The sequence below is a fragment of the Cyanistes caeruleus genome, chromosome 1 (assembly GCF_971803275.1).
Source record: "Cyanistes caeruleus chromosome 1, bCyaCae1.hap1.1, whole genome shotgun sequence".
Classification (NCBI taxonomy): Eukaryota; Metazoa; Chordata; class Aves; order Passeriformes; family Paridae; genus Cyanistes; species Cyanistes caeruleus.
In genome coordinates this window covers 136,709,069-136,715,915 of record NC_141701.1, presented here as the reverse complement: position 1 = coordinate 136,715,915, position 6,847 = coordinate 136,709,069, and positions in this window count along the sequence as shown.

Here is a 6,847-nt window from a genome sequence, read left to right as displayed (position 1 = left end):
CAGCCCTGGAACATCTGACGGCCAGGATGTATTAAAGCCTGAGGGATGTGTGGTGGTTCAGATCAAATACAAATCAACCATAAGCCGTGGCTTAAATTTAGGTTGACCTTCACCTTCTGACAGGTTTGAAAATGACTGATTGTTTTTCATTTGTTCCTCTGCACCCACCCCCCACCCCTGATTTCTAATTAAGGACAGAAGCAAAGGGAACAACTAATTGTTATCACCAGTTTGGATTTCCAGACTAAGAAACGTCAGTTCAGGGAAATGTTGTCCAAATGTTTTGCTAAACTGACCCACAGCCAGAAATTTTCAACACTGCACTCATTGCTAATCTGTACGCATCAAATCTTGCGCATTTTTCTCTTTTAGCACCTACCACTTGTGCCTGAGGACCATTCAGCTCTTGACCAAAGCTTCTGCCATAGAGTCAGGATTTTTTTTTTTTCCACTAGCAAAGAGAGTGCAGGCGAGCAGGGAGTAAGCCTCATGTTTAATGACTGATACCTCATTGTGGATTACTGACTTTCAGTCCCTGCCATCACAGCCAGCTGCAGACTTTGTTGACACTTTTGCAAAACCAAGGCCTCAGTACCTCAAATATATTAGCTTTTGTGACCCTTTGAAGGCCACTGCTGTTTAGATAATTTCACCCATATATCTGCTGCTTGATATGTGCTTGTTCCTTACAATTAAGGGCTTTGCAGTTACCTCACCTAAATTGGGCAGAGTTTTACAAAAACCATTACCAAGGCTGTACAAATGGCTAAGCAAGTGCTCAATTCAGCAGATTGCAAAGGAAAAAAAAGGGCCCCTTGATCTGAAGCAGGCAAAATTGTACAAAATGTGTGATTAAACATCTACTGCAGCTCCTGCAAATTTGCACAGTAGCGTGGGCACATATGGAAGCAAAAGTTCATCAATTGGCTCCCAGAGGGGAGGAGAAGGCGGTTTTGTCTTCTTTCCCTCCCTCCCCCTGTCTGCAGCCCAGCAGTTATCTCAGCTGGCTTATGCTATAAATGACCCAACTTCAAATCTGCTCTGTCTGATTTGGAGGGCTCCAGAGGCTTACCCCAACTTTTAGCTTCTTTCACAAGGAATACCAGACATCTACACCAAGCAATTATTTTATATAGTTTCCCTTTAGGTCATCTTGCAGCAGGAGGCCCACCCTGGGAATCACTCCAGTCCTAGCACATGGGGACTCTCAGCAGGCCAACACACTGAAGGACTGTTTCTGCTTTTAGGCACTAGCAGCAGCAACCTGGGCCAATAAATCTTCTATCCTTCACAAATGAAAAATCAACCAGAAAAACCTGTACAAATTCTTATCTCAAAATAAGTCACCATTAGATCGATTATCAGGTGTACTGAAGTCTATTTTTGTGCTTAATTGTACTCATCAGAAATCTACCAGATTAGAAAATAATGGAAACTTCTTTTTCAATGTGTAGATGGGAAAGGTGTCTGAAAGACAACAGATACTGCCAGCAATCACATGTAATAATTTGGAAGCACATTACACCTCTAAATGAAGCATGTCTGTTAGTGTTCACACACATCACAGTGTCTGAGTTTATGTTTAAAGACCATAAATAATTATGCAGCCAAAGTAATAAAGCACATGCAAGCTACTAATATAGAGACAGCATGACTACATCAGTCCAAACTGTCAGGTATAGTTTACAACTTCACAAAATTTTGGAAACAACAACTGTGAAACCTGGCTATCCACATGTAGCAGAAATCTTTTCTACTGGCTGAGATCAAGCACAGAGCTGAATCCCATATGTGTATTTTTGTGAGTATCCACACTATAGGTATATATGCACAAATACTAAGACCATCAAAGACATTTTTTTATTTTGACTCTTTCTTGGATTTTTCTCTAACAGATGTAGTGATTAGCAAACAAAGAAATTGAACTCATTATGAGGATAATCCATCACCATTCAAAGTTTTTAATAATATCCACAGTTTTAAGATATGACCATAGCAAGATACGACCAATACACTTAAATTCAGCCCATTGGTCAGTATATCTGGAAGATAATTTTTATTTATACTGATATAATGCAAATGAACTGCAGAGAAAGACAGTGTAGTGAGATTACTCTCTGTGAATGACATTTATGAAAAAGCATACAAATATATATAATAAAAATACTATGTACAAATAAATATCAACAAATTCTGTCAAAATCAAAATATTTTAAAATATATTATTTGGAACAATACATGCAAACTTCAGCTGTGATCTTGATCTCAGCTCGTGGAAGAGATTTGTTAGTATTCTCAAGCAGGCATTTTTCACAGTTCTCACTTCCAAACTTCTGTAAAGTAATAAATCACACCTGACAATTACTACTCATTTACTGTATTTCAAAATTTCAAAATTGATCTGTTCAGAAATCAAATTAAGCTTGTGAAGTGGCAACAACTATACTTTCTCATTAGTTCAGACTACAATTTTAGGCATTTCAATTTGAGTGTTTTTAAGTTATAACTCTTTAATAATTGTACACACGATAAGTAAAATCAACCAGATTCACAACTGACTTTGATGCTATTTGAGACAGAAGAGCTTCCTCACCCAGACAGTGGAAGGTTCAGGATGTTTCTGAGGAGACAGTGTGAAGTTAATTATAAACTTAGAGGTAAATCCCTAACATTTCATTGGTTTGGTTCTGTAAAACATGCAATAGTTATGCCCATTCTCTGTATTCATTTTAACACTTCAGAATATTTTCAAATACATATATTTCTGTTTGTTGGTTTCAGTTTCACTCATTTAATACTTGAAGCCCTTGGCTGAGATTTTGAGGGGAAGAGTCGATTCCTATCAGCTACTGTGTTCTTTTTTTTCTAACCAGAGGACAAAATCCCCATCCCTCTCAAACCACTGAAGGTTCAGGTTCTAGGCCAAAATCTGACAAGCAACATGTTTGAAGTTAATCACCTTCTCTTGGGTCTGTCTGTTGGAGACAAGGGGACATCACAAATCAGTTTCTTGCCTGGTGCTGTCCAAGGTGACGGTGTCCTGCCATGCTCGGCTGCCCCTGGCTGTTCCACGACACACAACTCAACACAGCAGTGTGCTGCACTGCTCACACAGCCACGGGGAGCTTCAGCAGCACTGCTCCCATGTTCTTGGGACTTGACTATCTATGACTGGAACCACTTCCTCTGTTCTAAGGGCAAGACAACGTGCACAGATCCAAGTACCAGCTTTTCAACTTCTCTGAATCTCAACAGGCCCCCTCAAAACAATTCAAACCAAGCAAAGGTTAATATATGTGCTTGAGGTGCCTGTGAAATTTTTGCAAATATCTAATCACAGTAATTCAAAATGCATCATACATTATTTTAAGTTTCCTTAAACTTCCCAGAAACATGCCTATTTGCCGTCTCGGTAAGTCTGGTAAAGTCAAAATTGCAAGGACACAAAAGATGCATTTTTAACAGAGACTGCATGCAAGCACAGAGATCTACTTGGCAGGAAGGGAGAAATAGAGATCTGTGTGCATGCTTGCATACACCTTCACTGTTTCAGGCAACGTATAATAATTTCCTTTGTGAGTAGCTATAAAGTTATTGTAGCATTAAAGCTGGATAGACCTACAGTAATGGTATTTCCTGACATTTCCAAATGTTGAAAGGTCAACAAAAACAGTACGTATGGAAACAATCTCTTGTCATTACATTCTATAGCATTAATTAAATAAACATTTCCTCCTTTTTCTCCCTTCTCCTGTCATTCAGTGTAAAAAACCTAAGCTATGCTACGCCATCAAAACAGCGTGAAGGCAGTAAGAGCTTTAATTAAAGAAGAATTCTATTGGGTTTCAGTCAGATCCACTTTTTCTTCACTTACTAAGAAGTAATGAAATTACAGGAGTAATCACTAACTTAAACATGAACCTGTCCAGAGAAACTCTTCCTCAAAAGGAAATTTCTAGAAGCAAGAGCCACCCATCCCTAACCAGTACACAGACTGTTAACACACTACGTCAACTGCCTTTGCTTTACACATTGTGAGAGAGCACAGTGAAGCATTAAAGTTCAGACACTGCCAGTTGTACACACTGACAAGCCCATCAACAATAACTTTTTAACTGCTTTTGAAATCAGAGTAGAATCCAGCTGCTCCTAACATCAGCCTTAATCCCAATAGGTCACACATTAATAGACAGCTCAGCATTGGCAGGGTCAGCACAGATGGGCAATGCCCACAAAATCCTAGACTCATTTAGATTGGAAAAGACCTCCAGGATCCTCCAGGATCATCAAGTCCAACCTGTGATTGAACACCATATCAACCAAACCAAAGGACTGAGTGTCACATCCATATTTCTTGAATACCTCCAAGAATGGTGACTCCACCACTCCCCTGGGCAGCCCATTCCAATGCTTAACCATCTTTTTAGTGAAGAAATTCTTCCTGATGTTTAACCTGAACTTTCCCCAGTGCAACGTGAGGCCATGTTCTCCTGTCCTGTCACTGGCTGCCTGGGGGAAGAGGTTCACCCCACTTGGCCACACCCTCCTTTCAGGCAGTTGTAGAGAGTGATAAGGTCTTCTCTAAGCCTCCTTTTCTCTAGGCTAAACAACCCCAGCTCCCTCAGCTGTTCTTCAAATTTTGCACTCTCCAGACCCTTCACCAGCTCTGTCTTTCTTGCAGTGAGGGGCCCAGAACTGGACACAGGACTCAAGCTGAGGCTTCACCAGTGCTGAACATGGAGGGAGCAATGTCACAGCCTGACTATCTGGTCCAGGAGAAAAATGCACCTATTTTTGCAGCACGGATCTGAGATCTGCAAGAGAGCAGAGGATGACCTTTCTTAATAGAAATTCCTTCTTGTATTCCCAGACAGCATGGATAATGTCTTCAGTGTGTTAAGATGTAAATATTATTTCATGTAAAATCTTGCTGGACACAGTGATGAGCTGCCAGAGCATGACTGGGCTAAAACAGCAAAACTGTGACTTATCTGACCTGGTATTGTAGTCCTCAGTCATCTGGTAGGCTGGAACAAGAGCAACTATGGAAACACAGTTTCCATGAAGAGCTGTCAATAAACTTAAAACCAGACTGTTGGCAGCAACGCTTACTATAAAAGTAATAGCACTGTGAAGTTCCCTTAAGCTGGGTATAAACAGAATCCTTTTTCATGATGAGACTGAAAGGCTCTGAACAGAAGACAAGCACTGCAGTGCAAGAGGAATGGAGACATGTATTGACAGGGAGAAGAGAGACTGACCTGCTGTAACACCCTGGAGACTCTTTGGTGTTCAGAAGTGTACAGCTGTAATGTGCAGCAGGTGTGAAGAACTACAGCTGCAAGAAAGGGTGAGGTAGAACATGAGTTCATGAAAGCCCCTCACTTTGGGCCACTGATATCATTATTTCTTAAGTTTGCTGAAGTTCAGGGTCAAAGAGCCAGTCTTCCTCTGGATAAACTACAGAAGTCATTTAGCTCCTTTATGGACCTGTGTAAAGAAACTCATGTCCACCACTTCTCTATTGTTATGGACTTCCATCACCAACCATTTAATACCCTGTTTTGGTTGTCTCTGTCCCAGTTTTCCATTTCTCACTCATGAGTGACCTCACTTCATCTGAAAATGATGACAATATTCAGTCAAATACATCAGGAACACTTGCATTAAGTGCAGACAATAAGTCCCCTGGATGAGGAATTCAGACTGGTGATTTGTGCTGTCCACAGTGGGACAAGGTCCTGGAACCATCAATCCCATGTTAGAATGGCACCTGCTGATTACAACCACTCAGGGGAATGTGATTTCCTGACAAAGAGGCAATAACAAACTGAAGTTCTGGTCAAAGAATCAGTGCTGTAAGAGCCCTGATGAAGCATGTCTGAAGGAGCAGGCAGTTCTGTCAAAGTCAGTCAGTAACAGAGACTTGGAAATGTCTTCTGCTGCCAATTTGTTTCATTGCTGCAAGAGTTCACTGTGCTTTCTCTGCATCTAAATACATAAACAAATAAATAGATAAATAAGTTGGTCTGTACCAAGGATGTTTCTCACTTCATCATCATCAGTTTTTTTTCTTCTGCAGAAAACAACCTGGTAAAGCACAAGTAAAAAGGAAGACTTCTAAAATGGCACCATCACCTCTGTGCTGTCCAAAATGCACCCCCTCAGGCAGTACAACCACACCAAGTTCTATTCCTCCCAAAAAATAACCAGCTGTGTCTGTTGGGGAATACCACATGTTGTTGCTCAGCTTTGATTCTGTTACAAGGCCAGTAATCCTATAATACAGTAATACTATAGGCATCCTCAATTCTTTTGGTACAGCTCACCAAAAACATCTGGAGAGCAGTCTGACCTAGTGAAATTCTACTTTGCTCATGCTTTGTGTGGGTGTGACAATAACTTTCTTGTGGCCTTCTGTTTTCATAATTGGTGCTGCTTCTCTTGTCCCACATCTGAAACAGGCCCTGAAAACTGTATCCCTCCTAAAGAGAAGCTATTTGCCATGCTAGCTTTGGCACTTCTTGGCCTTCTAGACATCTGTTACCTTCAAATTATTTTCCACAGGCAGAAAATGTACAAACCCATACAGTGGTTGCACTGTGCATTGTTACTTCTGTCACCCTCTCAGTCCTAGGGTAAATTTTTCTTCTGGAGGGCAATTACTTCTGCAAACATCTGGAATAAGGCATTCTTACCATTTAGACTCACTGCTTTCAGCTGCACAGTAGCACACACCTAATCTATGTGCAGAGGATGACACTTCACTTTTCACCAGACATGTAGCCTCACATATGAAATGGAAAAAGGAGAGGGTCTAGTAAAGTAAAAGTTCAGAGTATGAATT